The 14,546-nt window shown below is 39.8% G+C and overlaps 1 long non-coding RNA gene across 2 annotated transcripts in view; it reads right to left on the bottom strand.

The window, feature by feature from the left end:
- LOC140729494 (uncharacterized) overlaps positions 1-14,546 on the bottom strand; it is a 31,653-nt gene that overhangs the window by 9,183 nt on the left and 7,924 nt on the right. The gene's annotated exons all lie outside the window — the stretch shown is intronic.

Genomic DNA, 14,546 nt, shown 5'->3' with positions numbered 1-14,546 from the left:
ATTGATTCTGTTATGATTCTTGTACTTACTGTGATTGCCTGTAAAAAAATGAATCTTAGGGTTGTATATGGTGACATATGTGTACTTTGAGAATAAATTTACTTTGAATATACCATTGGCCTTCACAGCTATCTGTGGCAATGAAATTCACAGATACACCACCCTCAGCAAAGAAATTTCTCCTCATATCTATTCTAAAGGATATCCTTTTATTCTGAGACTCTGTCCTTTTGTCCAGACTCTCCCACTATTGAAAACATCCTCCTCATGTCCACTCTATCCAGGCCTTTCAATATTTCAATGAGCTCCCTCTCCCCATTCTTCTAAATTCCAGTGATTACAGGCCCAAAACCATCAAACATACCTTAACCCATTCATCCCTGGGATCATTTTCATAAACCTTCTCCGTACCCCCTCCACTGCCTGGACATCCTTCCTTAGATATAGGCCTAAAACTGCTCACAATACTCCAAATGTGGTCTGATCAATGCCTTGCTTTTGTATTCTAATCCTCTCGAAATGAATGCTAACACAGGTGTCCCCCGTTTTTCGAACATTCACTTCACGACAGCTCACTGTTACGAAAGACCTACATTAGTACCTGTTTTCGCTAACCAAAGAGGATTTTCGCTTTTATGAAAAAAAGACGCCCGCTTTATACGTGTGTTTACCCCGAGAAAGACTATAATGACCGTGAAACCTTGTGCGGGCAGTTGTTTGTGCATGCATGTACGTGCGTATGCGTGTACGTGTCAATTTTTTTCTCCAAATCAACTTTGGCTCTCTGTCTTCCCGATGTTGATAAGTAAAACTACACCGCACATACAATATTTCTACTTTATATAGGGTGTATATTTATCATATCATTCCTGCTTTTACTATATGTTAGTTTTATTTTAGGTTTTATGTGTTATTTGGTATGATTTGGTAGGTTATTTTTCTGGGTCTGGGAACGCTCAAAAATTTTTCCCATATAAATTAATGGTGATTGCTTCTTCGCTTGACAACATTTTGGTTTACAAACGGTTTCATAGGAACACTCTACCTTCGGATAGCGGGGGAAACCGGCATTACATTTACCTTCCTTACTACCAACTCAGCCAGAATCCTACATTAGGATGCCACAGTCCCTTTGCTCCTTCAATTTCTGATTTCTTTCTCAATTTAGAAAATAGCCTTTATATCTTTTACCAAGGCACATAATTATGCATTTTCCTTTGTCGTATCCCATTTACTACTACTTTTCCTATTCTCCCAATCTCTCCAAGTCCTTCCGCAGACTTCTGGCTTCCTCAACACTACCTGGCCCTTCACATTTCTTTGTGTCATCTGTAAAATCGGCCACAAAGCCAAAAATTATGTTACACAGATCATTACCTACCTTAAGTTGTGACAATATCAGTAACCCATCCTCCTTCCTGATATGAGCCTATCTCAGGATATGTGTCCTTCTCCCTTAACTCCCCATCCTCCATATCTTCCCTGGTGAATACTGATGAGAAGCATTCATTAGCAGCACTCTTATCTCCCGGCTCAAAACACAGATTTTTTTTTAGTCTTCCCCTTCCATTTCAGTCCTAAGGATGGGTCTCAGCCCAAAATGTCAACTATTTAATTATTTCCATTAATGCTGCCTAACCTTGTGAGTTCCTCCAGCAATTTGTGCTGTGTTGCCTTTCTCTTTAGCGCCTCAGGGGACCTGCTCTTTGTGGGCTCACCCCTTGCTTCTAAGTTACTGTAAAAGGTTTTAGGGTTCTCCTTGCCAAGATTATTAGTGGTCTACAGCGCCGGCGACTGATGGCGAGGAGCTGTGGCTGTGTGTGTTTCCTCTGGGTGCCCTGGTTTCCTCCCACTTTCCAAAGGTATATGGGCTAGTATTTAATAGGGCAGAGAGGACATGTTGAGCCAGAAGGGTCTGTTATCATGCTCTGTCTCCATAAAAGTACATAAATCCCCTATCCCCTATTATCTAAACAAAGACTCATTTGAAATCAACTGTCTACAGCTGATACATGCTTCGTTCTTTTTCAATTTTCTTTGTTAACCAAGATTCCCTAAGCCTGCCGTTTTTGCTTCTTACTTTCCAGGCAAATGCTGATTCTGACCGCCTACCATCTTGCCTTTTAAGGCCTCTCTCTTATCAGATGTTATTTTTCTCTCTAGCAGCTGGTCGCAGTCACCATCCTTCAGGTCCTGTCTTACACTATTGAAATCAATAGTTTTTTTGTATCAAGAAATGATTCTGACAGTTAGAATCAATTAAACAATTCATTTAAAAATAATAAAAAATAAAAATATTGGGCTGTTAAAGTCATTAAAATAGTCAATGACCTCATTCAATAAAATGCAAATTACCTCATACCTGCACTGTGCCTTACGTCTGTACTACTCTATTTAAATGAATAAGACCATAAGACATTGGAACAGAATTAGGACATCTGACCCATTGAGTCTGCTCCACCATTTAATCATGGCTGATCCTTTTTTTTAATATCCTCCTCAACCCCAGTTCCTGGCCTTCTCTCCGTAACCATTGATGCCATGTCCAATGAAGAACCTATCAATCTCTGCCTTAAATACACCCAATGACCTGGCCTCCACAGCAGCATGTGGCAACAAATTCCACAAATTCACCACCCTCTGGCTGAAGAAATTTCTTCGCATCTCTGTTTTGAAAGGGTGCCCCTCTATCCTGAGGCTGTGCTCTCTTGTCCTAAACACTCTCACCATGAGAAACATCCTTTCCATATCTACTCTGTCTAAGCATTTCAACATTCGAAAGGTTTCAATGAGATCCCCCTTTGTCCTTCTGAATTCCAGGGAGTACAGACCCTGAGCCATCAAATGTTCCTTTCACGATAACCCTTTCATTCCTGGAATCATCCTCCTGAACCTCCTCTGGACCCTCTCCAATGTCAGCACATCTTTTCTAAGATGAGGGGCCCAAAACTGTTCACAATACTCAAGGTGAGGCCACACCAGTGCCTTATAAAGCTTCAGCATCACATCCTTGCTCTTGTATTCTAGACCTCTTGAAATAAATGCTAACATGGCATTTGCCTTCCTCACCACTGCCTCAACCTGCAAGTTAAACTTCAGGGTGTTCTGCACAAGGACTCCCAAGTCCCTTTGCATCTCAGATTCCTGGATTTTCTCCCCGTTTAGAAAATAGTCTGCACTTTTATTTCTACTTCCAAAGTGCATGACTATGCATTTTCCAACATTGAACAGACTTGCTTCTGCCTCAGGTCTAAGTCACCTGCTTCTCCAGCACCTATGCTCTGTGATTTATCCAATGGAGCCCTCTACACTGGAGTACAAAGGAAGTTAACTGGGGAACAGCCACTTTTTCTCAGTAAGTTCAAGCCAAGCATCATGACTGACACATTTTTCAGGCTAAATTTGGCAGTGATGTAGCTAGCTTGTTGCCTCACCGCTCCAGCAACGTGAATTCAATCTGTCCTGTGCTGTCTGCGTGGAGTTTGTACGTTCTCCATGAGACCATGTTAGGTTCCTCTGGGTACTCCTTATTCCAAAGATGAACTATGACCATTTAATTATGCACTGTAAATTGCCCCTAGAGGCAAGTGTTAGAATCTGGATGGAGCTGATGGAACTGTGGGAAGACAGAAGATGGGATCAGTGTAGGTTTATTGTAGATGATATGCATGGATGTTTTGGCCAAAGGACTGCTCCTGTGCTGAATGACTAAATATTGGAGAGATGGCCTGGATTTGGATATGCAAGGTCACTTCTTGGGCAGAGAAGAAAGCTAATACTTGGCTTCAGACATCAGCAGCTCCACTGCAAGCAGACCAAGTGGGGAGATCGGAAGGTATGTTGCAAAATCGCTTTGCAGGAGGAAACTTGCGAAGTTAGAAATGTGCACGTGGAATAATGCTGACATTAGAACATTGAAACACGATAACTGATAGCGCAGTGGGAGAGATTGGAGATGCACAGAGATGTAAATTTATGAATGAGAATACCAGCTTGAAGCTGGGCTAGCAGGAAGTTTGTAGACCAATAAAGTTGGATTAAACTTATTTATCTGATTTTTTAAATCTGTGACACCATTCACATTATTATAGTGTTTGCTTAAATGTTAATGATAAGAAATCATTCTGAGACTGTACAAAAGATATTTGTGGCATTGTCTGATTTGCGTAACAAATTTATTAAAATAATGAGTAAAGCAATATACACTTAGCCTTGCCTGTATAGTATTGAACATTGTTTATTTCCGATGCTTTTGCAAAGGTTATTTGGATAAAATAACTTATTCCGTGTTTTCTTTTAAACAGGGAAATTTAAGTAATCCTATCACACCGGCAGTGACATAAGGTATTATTTCCATATTTATTTAACGCACCCGGATGATCCAGAATTGTGAAACCTACCTCAACTCGACTGTGTTGACTTTGCAATGTAATTGAGACAAACAGCAGCCTATTAAAAGCTACACAGTAATTGTTTATTGTCCTCTGAATATGTTCATATTACAACAGCAAACACGAGTGAGTAAACGAGGGCAGGTGTTGTGCTTTTATGCATGCTGCAGACAGATCAGTCACTGAAGGATGAAAAGTTCATCTATTACAGCTTGCGTTAGGGAGGAAGAAGCAGAAGCACTGGAAGAAAAGATGACCGAAATGATCCTTTCACCAGAGTTGTTTCTTTACCATAGGGGTTCGCGAAACTATTTTAAAAAGCAGATGGAAAAAGTTCAGTGAGGCAAATAATATACTTACATATATACATACACACAGTCACTCAATGGCCACCTTTTCTTAGATACCACATGTGCCTAATAAAGTGGCCACTGAGAGTACGTTCTGTTGCAGTAGCTAATCCACTTCAAGGTTCAAGGTGTGTTGTAGGTTCAGAGATGCTCTTCCACACATCCCTGTTGTAACGAGTGGTTGTTCCTGTCAGCTTGAACCCGCCTGACCATTCTCCTTTAATCTCGCTGATTAACACGGTGTTTTTGCCCACAGAACTGCCGCTCACTGGATTTTTTTGGGGTTTTTACTGCACCATTCTCTATAAACTTTAGAGACTGCTGTGCATGAAAATCCCAGGAGATCAACAATTTCTGAGATCCTCAAACTGCCCTATCTGGCATCAACAATCTTTCCACTTATTTGTAAGGTAATTTGGCCATGGCATCAAGAGAGTGGATCAGGACAAGTTATTTGTGATATTCACTCCTGACTAGATATATAGCTGAAGGCTTCTGTCCATTTTCTTTGTGATATTGTCTGAAAGCTCCTGCTGTACAAGTAATCTTTGAGAACACTCTGTTCTTTGTCCTTCTTTAATCTTCACTTTAGCCCGAGAATTATAAGGTGGTTGCGTTTCCTCTCATGATATATAACTTCCTTTCCCCCTGGAGCTGAGTTTCTGCATGTGAGCTGACAGTCTGAGAGATCATTGACTTTCCTTTAGGAAGGTTGAGGACAATCCGTTTTGGAACAGTTTTCAAGGTGCTGCCAGCCGGCACTTGTTACAGCTTGCTGGCTGCTGATGAAAGCAATAGAAGTGGCTGGATCGTTCTGTGGGTGAACAATGTACGTTGTTAACTTGGAGGACAGAGTGACCAAAATTGCACAGCTGAGAAGCTATGACTGATCTGCTTTCACTTTATAACTGTTGCCATTCACTCATTGACTGGGTAACTATGTTTATAGCTTATCCCTATGTTCATCCCAGTTTCACACTAGCAGTGATATCTACCCTTCCTAGAGCATAACCAGCTTCCTTGGTCTCCTTCCCAGTTCTGACGAAGGGTCACAAAACATTTGCCGCAGCACTTGCAAATTCTCCCTAACAGTCTACATAGGGATAAAGATGACACTATTTAGATATGTAGATTTACATTTACAGAGTTGTTCAGGTGAAGTGGGGTAGACACAAATATAATCATCTCAGTACATGCAAATTTTCCCTTTAAAGGCGTGAATTCTTTTTATTTGTACTTGTACAGAACTGTCGTTTCTGCAAGAAGCTGTCATTACAGTGAAAGTTTCCACTGTTGTCGTGTGAATGAAGTCACTGGAAAGAAGTACTGGTAGACGTGAAGCAGCCTCTTCATTTGTCAAAACATCACAAATAAACTGACAGCCTTAGGAGTCACAGAGAGGGGAAGCGGGTCGAGGAAGGGGCAGGGGAAGGGAGGAGAGGGGGAGGAGATGGAGGGGAGAAGGGGAAGAGGGAGGGGGAGGGGGAGAGAGAGAGGCAATAATCACTCTAACACCACTATAAATATGGAGTTAATCACTTATAATGAGAATTATGAAGAACACATGTGTTTGCATCTATAATTTTAATGTCTTGCTTTATATTTATAGTTCAAGACTTTTTGCACGGCAAGGCAGAGGATATAGTATACACTCTCACTTATCCGATATCTATGTTTTTGTGTTACAGTTTCTCATTGCCTCTTCCTTTTAATCCCCTTCTTTTGTCTCCTGCTTCACTATCAGCTTCTTTTTGCTTTGTTCCTCTTGGGTGAGAGGTGGCCAAGTGTTTGGTAATGAAGGTTGACCCCTCTGATGCCCTCCTTTTAAGTGTTCAAGTGGCCGCGCTCTATTCCTCTTCTTACTGCAGTTTCATTACTGGAATAATCCATTCAGTCCAAGTTCCCATTGCTGTCATGTTTTGCCGTAGCTTATTTCATCTTTAGTTTTCCAACATTCAGCCCACTTTCACTTGCTTCCCCTAAAGCTGTTTGGAAAAGGCTAGAGATCTTCACCTTCAATTGGTTCCTTCCTTGCTTCCTACTATCTCATTTCTCATATCCAACAAAAAAAATTAAAATTTGGAGAGTAATTATGTATCTATATTTTTCCAAATCTGTTTGACTTTTGTCTGTCTCATGGGATTGGGAATGAAAATCTCACATAGATATATAGCATTGTTTATTTCTGTAAACACAACATTAATGACTCTCCTGCTCTCCTTCACACACCCTGGCCCTCCAATCCCGAGTTTATCCAACTTTGCTTGTTTTAGTTCACTTTATCAGGTCATTGTACTTTTGAATTTTTGTAACAAAATTCGAGGATTTGAGTGTATCTTGTATTGAAACATACTTTAAAATTGTTAGATTCACAGCACCTGGGCAGTGGCTCAGAATTCTCCTGCAAATTTGCCTCAGGTAATCTCACAGAAATGAAAATTTGTTTAAAAGAAAATGCCAGGGGCCCTTATAGACTTTAGAGTTTGAAATGTTTTAATATTCCGACAATTGCAGAAATTAATTTCAAGAGAGGGTTAGCACTAGTCCGACACTGGACAGGGAATGAGCCAGTGGCCAATTGCCAAACGTTTTGTCTTGGACAGCCACAGAAGAACAGGTCTAAGATCATTTGTAACAGCTGCTGTGAGAAATAGGTCAAGATCAAGGCTGGGAATTGGATTTGAATTGGGACTGGACCAGAAGAAACAATAAGCAACCTGTGGGTTGCTAAATATATAACGCAACAGAGTGAGCATCTGCCCCTTCAAAAGTACTTCTTATTTGTCATTACTGGTTTATACACTTAATTCAGTAAGGAGGTACCTAATGAAGAGGCTATTGAGTGTATTTCTATATGTTTGTGGTCTTCTGCTGCTGTAGCCTGTTATTTAAGTGGGCTATAGCACACCACTATTGTAATGTGTGATTATTTGGGTTACTGTCACCTTTCCGTCAGCTTGAAGCAGTCTGGCCATTTGCTGAACTCTCTCATTAACGAGGCATGTTCACCTACAGAACTGCCACTCACTGGATGTGTCACACCACTCTCTGCAAACTCCAGAGACTGTTTTTTTTATTATAAATTTTTTAAATTGAATTTTCAAATAGTTACAGAAAAAAAATTATCAACCCTTCCCCCTTCCCCTTAACCCCTCCCCCCTAACTCCAGAGACTGTTGTGCTGGAAATCCCAGGAGATCAGCATCTGACACCAACAATCATTCCATGGTCAAAGTCACTTCTTCCCCATTCTGACGTTTGCTCTGAATAACAACCGGACTATTCGACTATGTCTGCATGCTTTCATGTATTGAATTGCTGCACTTGGTTGGCTGATTAGATTAACAGATCTAATAAAATGGTCACTGAGTGTGGATTACCCTGCATAAGAGTTAGTAAAATGGTTTACTCTACACAATAAAATTGACTTTTTTTCATTTTTCATTGATTGCACCAATCTAGAGTTTATCTCAGTAGCACCTTTTAGAAGAGTGGAAAAGCACAAATGAGGATACGTAAAGACAGCAAAGTCTAGTTCCTACAACTGAAGATTTTGTTGTCAAAGACTGGATTATCCAATACATAGCTAGAAATATATCAGATTGGAATTCCTCCTGAATGTAATTGCATTGCTGTCAATGGAATGGAATTTCAGAAACAGCTTAACAAGCGCAGCGCTATAATATTACAAATTTAATTGTACGGCTTGGGGATATCTGTCTAACCCAAAGATTGCTAATGTAAGTAATTTATTGAAACCAGATGAAACGCAAAGTTTTTGGTTCCTGCAACTCTGTGTCTTTGTTGTTGCTTTGCTCACACTTGAGTGCTCGGTGGCGGGTGCCGATGTTTTTTTTATGCTGGTGGTGGAGGGGGGATTGTTGCTTGCTGCTGCTTACGCGTGGGAGGGGGAAGTGGGGGGGACTTTGGGGTTCCAACATTTAACTGTCCTTCATTCTTTGGGGCACTCCTTTGTTTTTGTGGATGGTTGTGAAGGAAAAGCATTTCAGGATGTATATAGTATACAATTCTCTGACATTAAATGAACCTTTGAACCCAAGAGAAAGTCTGAAGCAGAAAGCTATAAAATAGAATAGAGAATCCAAATGTACAACTGGTATAAGATTAGAACAATATTTTCTATTCTCACTCTCATCTTCATATATATCATTTTATATAAATTCTGTTTGCATTTTGACCTCTCATATTTCAAAGATAGTGGAACAAAGCTAAAAACTTTAGAAAAGTATTCCATCAGTGCAAAGGGATTATGATGAGATTAGGCTCACAGCACATATACTATACATTAAGAATCAGGGCAGAAAGGAAACTGCTACAGAAACTAAGTGGGTCAGGCAGCTTTGTGAAGAGAAATGGTTTTGGGTTGAGATCCTTCATCTGGACTGGAAGATTGAGGGGAGATGAGGTCAGTGGAAGGGCTGGACCAAGAGCTAGGTAGAACCAGGTGAGGAAGAGTGACAGGGCAATGAAGGACAGAAGAGTTGAAGTAGTGACAGAGACTGGGAGGTGATAGGTAGAGGCAACAAAGAGCGGTAGATGATGAAATCTGATATGAAAGGAAGGAGGAGCATAGAACTAAATAATGGAGGTTGGTGGGCAGATGGCTTGGCTAGATTTGCAGCCAGTTCTGGAGAACAAGTCTTTAGTATTACGGCTGGGAATTGTTTGGTCAGTGCTGTCCATTGCTTTTGATGTCACTGAATTGAGTTGTCTAAAGACTGGCCTCTTTGACACTACAGATGGCAAGAAGAAATGGCTAAGGTATAGAATGAAATGGAGACAAAGAAAGATAACATGAGGAGGAAGAGAAAGAACAAAAAAACAAGAACAAATGGAGCACATTTTCACTGGTTTTATTTGATGCATTTTCAATTCATTATTTGAGACAGATTGATGTTTAGGATGGTGGTGAATATTAGTAGCTTGGGTTGAGGTGTTTGACATTGTGGTGTTTGCTGAGCTTGACAATTATTTTGCAGACGTTTCATCACCATCCAAAGTGACATCCCCAGTGCACAGATGTTGGTGTTTGACATTCTCTGACACATGGGCACATAAATATCTTTGTAAGCTAACATTGTAATTGTTCTAAAAAGAGATGACATAGTTATTTTTCATCACACAGGGGACAAACTGAAGCAATTCACATCTCACAGAAACTTCTGAAATGTGACACAGAGATTGGCGTCTTGCCCCTGGAATAAATTCTGAGACCACGTTCAGTGAATTGGTGTGGTGTCTTGAGAGTTGCACTTCCCTAAAATAGAATAACAGCTATGAGTGAATTTGCATCAGCAATCATTAGAATGAATTAGGAATGGCCAGGTTCGGAATTAGCCTCACTTAATCCTGTCTGAGAGAGGGTTTACCTTCTTATTGTTTTACAGCAATTTATTTAATGCAGTAAGCTAAAGTACCTGAAGGTGCAAGGTCTGGTTACAGTGTTATTGTTGAAAGTCTCCTATCCTGACCTTGACAAGATTCTGACCAAGCAGATAGGATAGAAAATTACATACTTGCATAGAGTGCAAAGCATTGACCATCTCCAGCAAGAGTAGTCCAAAAATTTTCCCTTGACGTTCAGCGGCATTACCATTGGCAGACACTCCGTTATCAACACGTTAGGGATCACCATGGCCAAGAAACTGACCTTGACCAGGTGTCTAATTACTCAACTCCTTGTTTTCTAAAGCCTTTCTACCTTCTCCAAGGAACAAACTGAGGATGTGGTGTGCTCTAACATAATAACGGATACATCTTAATGAAGTGCACCTACAGTAGAATTTGAGATTTGGGTGCATCCAGCAATCTGCCTTGAGTTTCTAATTCCTATAATATCTTCCAGGGTAATAATATACTTTGTACCAAAATTCGAATTTGGAATAGAATTAGGAATAAATGATAAATTAGTCAAATATGGACATACTGCAGGTGGGTGCAGCTCCTGACCTCACCTTCATGGATAATAAATAGGGATAGAGATTAATGAGTGAGGTTGGAGAACAGAGCCACTGAGCTATCAGAAAAGGTTAATCATACTATAGCCCTAATGTAGTGTAAATTAAATATAATACAAGATGTTTGAAGAAACAAATTATATTCAAGTGTATTGCCGTATGCACAAGTACAGTGTGAAAATGCAATAAAAAACTTACTTGTAGCTACATCACAGGCACAAAGCAGATTTCACAAGAAAACATAAATTAAACATAAAGTATATACAATTTTTACAAGAAAGAACATAATAAGAACAAATTAAAACAGAATGAAAATCAAAGTTCACAAGGATGATTCCGAGAATGAAAGTGTTATCGTACGAGGAATGTTTGATGGCTCTGGGTCTGTACTCACTGGAATTTAGAAGGATGGGCGGGGGGGGGGATCTCATTGAAACCTTTTGAATGTTGAAAGGCCTAGACAGAGTAGATGTGGAAAGGATGTTTCCCATGGTGGCAGAGTCTAGCACAAGAGGGCACATCCTCAGGAGAGAGGGGTGTCCATTTAAAACAGAGATGCAGAGAAATTTCTTTAGCCAGAGGGTGATGAGTTTTCAGAATTTGTTACCATTGGCAGCTGTGGAGGCCAGGTCGTTGGATGTATTTAAGGCAGAGATTGATAGGTTCTTGATTGGACATGGCATCAAAGGTTATGGGGAAAAAGCCAGGGAGTGGGGCTGAGGAGGGGAAATAAAGAATCAGCCATGTTTGAATGGCAGAGCAGACTCAATGGGCCAGATGGCTTAGTTTTGCTCCTATGGTTTTATAAAGTTGATTTTAGTGCAGAGTGGTCAAAGTGGTCATATTCTTGCTAAACTGTAGTGATTAGGGTTTTGCCAGTGGGTTCATGAATCGAATGGTTGAAGGGAGGTAGCTTTTCTTGAACCTGGTGGTGTGGAGCTTGAAACTTCTTGTACATCCTGCCCAGTGGTAGCTGCAAAAAGATGGTGGGGATCCTGGATGAAGCTACACCTGCTATAGATACTAACAATGGATGGGATGTGCCCATGACGGGCAAAGCCCACTGTTCTCTGCAGCTTTTGAAATTGAATTGCTGTTCCAGACCAAGATGAAACCAGTCTGGACACTTTCAACAGTACATCTGCCGAAGTTTGTTAAGAGTGTTCTGTGCAAACTAAACCTCCTTAACCTCCTCAGAAAATAAAGATGTGGGTGCATTTTTCTTTTGATTGCATCTATGTACTGGGCCTAGGATACGTTATCTAATATGTTAATGCTTTATTGTCTCAATGGTGTGATCAATGGACATAGATGAGAAAGAATTGGTTTAATATGTATCAACAATACTTTGATATTATTGTTAAAAAGGGCTTTTCCACTCCAAAGTTGATAAATGGTATCAAATTTAAAAAAGGTCGAGGGGATCATGAAGGAGAACGTGAAGATTGTGACCAGTGACTATAGCCTTATAGATGGAAACAGCTGTTCCTAATTCTGAACACATAAGTAATGGACAATGAGTAAGAAGTGAGGGTGAGGTAAGATGATGAGTAATGGAACATTGTCTCAGTGCAGAAGGTCAACTCATGACTAATTATGAGGAAAACAATCTCTGAAGTAAGGAAAAGGGGAAGGAATTTTCATCAGTACTTTTCTCATTGTTGTTCTCTGGCATTTCTTTAGGTGATGGGTGGAGTGCATGTTCCAGTAAATAGGATAGGTATTGAGAGATGTCGCTTTTCCTTCCCACAACATAAAGTTTCGGAATATTTATACACACATGAGAAAAGCAATGAAAATCAAAAATAGATTTTGTGCATATAAGCTATTGAGCAAAGTTTAAATACAAGGATAAGGAGAAGAGAGTCACAGTTTGACCTCAGTATAAGCTATGGCAGCACTGGAATTCCAAACCAATCAGTGCACCCCTTGGATCTTCAATACTTGGCTAAAGGTACACTGACATCAGATTAGCATAGGAAAATAGATCTGCACAACCTCCAAAAAACATTCCACTGTAAATGGATAGGTATTAATAGAAAACTCAATATGGAAGCATAAAGACCACTATTAATTCAAAAGCTCTTTCTTACCTAGGGAGGAAAACATTCCCTCTTCACTTTAGTCTTACTCATATTGTTCAATGGTTGATAGTGTAGTACAAAACACTTACAAGAGCATAATGGGTATAAATGAGACATTCTCTCCATAAAAGATCTATCTAAAATTCATTTCTTTTTTAATGTATAAGTTTAGTTGCTCTGTTTGAGTTAGAGAAATATTGATTAAAGGACACTGTCATTTTATTGTTGGAGAACTTGTATCAATGATAAGGGAACATCAGAGATAATAACCTTGAAAACCAAATGTTAGATATAAAAAATAGGGTTTTAAAGGCTGGTTTAATATTGAGAATTTATATTGTGAAACCTTGTTTTTTTCATAATGTGAAAATAGTAACATGGAAATATTAAAAGTTATACTCTGTGTTGTCGTATTCATTTATCCATTCACTGTAAAATAATCTCACTATTTTATAGCTTAAAGGTTCTTTAAGGTTGTCATATTTGGGGGAATTCGTGGGGATAAGCTTCCACTACCTATTAAATGCTCCCAATGATATGCATCTCAAATAGTCCATCTCCTGGCCTTCACGTGCAGCTTAGCTACTAAGCCTGGCAGAGCCAATTGCTTTGGGCAGATGGGGCTTGTCAGCCGTGGTAGGCAGCTCATCAATGAGAAGGAAAATTCTGATCTCAAACCTCCACTTATGGGGAAGGCTTAGTCCCCAACGAGATCCTATCTTGAGTTCAACTTCTGTGATGTTGCTGGTGCCAAACTGTTTTGGTCTATGCAGTTCCTTTAGATTTATCAGCTGTGCAGAGAGGAGGAGCTTGCTACATTGACTTGCTCTCCATATTGTATTGCCCTGGCCTGCGTACTGGCTTGTGTATCATTAGACAGCTTGGATGCACCATCCATGGTTAACTCTGACCAACAGAGAATCTCAGTAATTGCTTAAACCACATTCTAACAGAATGCTTAATTTTCTAGGTACAAAAATTGACTAGTTGTATGCAAATACTAATCCAATAGAAACTTCGTGCACTTCTGAATTCCTTCATTTGCATATTCAAGTACCAATCATATTTCAGCTGTTAATAAAGGCCAATAATACTTGAGAATTAGTAAAATAGTTGTCTAATAGTAAGGGAAGTCCAACTCTCAAAAGTTTTGTTCAGTTTGAGACTGCGCAATGTTTGCAGTTTTTTCTGTCTGCACACCATTTTAACTTTTGCCTTGCTGAAACTTTGCAGGAGGAGGAGATCAGGATGAGGGGCGAGGAGAAGAGGAAATGTGTACAGAATTCTGTCCCTGTAGTCTTAGTCAGACTATGGATTCTTATTGTCTTAGATCTCCTTGGCATTAGACCAGGAACTTGTTCTGTCAAGGCTATGTTAAGTTTACTGTTCAGGGGATACCCCAGGTTAAAAGAAATCACACACAGGCACCTTCCACTTCCCAGTAGAAGCCAATCATCCTCTATCCCAAGGGAATGCCAAAGGAAACACCTAAAATGATCTGACAAATCAAGGAGAATGCTTTTGCAATCTGGCCAATAAGCTGGATACTGTGCATTGGATTAATCACAAAATTCCATTTATGATTTTCCATGCCTTTAAGGATAAGGATTCTGTTTATGGAGACACAGCTTTTATTTATCTTTGCTAGTATATTGAGAGTTAGGGAATAAGGCATAAAGTACTCTTTAGAAAAGCAACATTTTTTTCATAAAGTTAGCTTAACAGCATTGAGAAAATGACAATA

The sequence above is a fragment of the Hemitrygon akajei genome, chromosome 6 (genome assembly GCF_048418815.1).
Source record: "Hemitrygon akajei chromosome 6, sHemAka1.3, whole genome shotgun sequence".
Taxonomy (NCBI): domain Eukaryota; kingdom Metazoa; phylum Chordata; class Chondrichthyes; order Myliobatiformes; family Dasyatidae; genus Hemitrygon; species Hemitrygon akajei.
The sequence above is the reverse complement of the archived record's forward strand: the minus strand, read 5'-3'. Positions and strand labels throughout refer to the sequence as shown.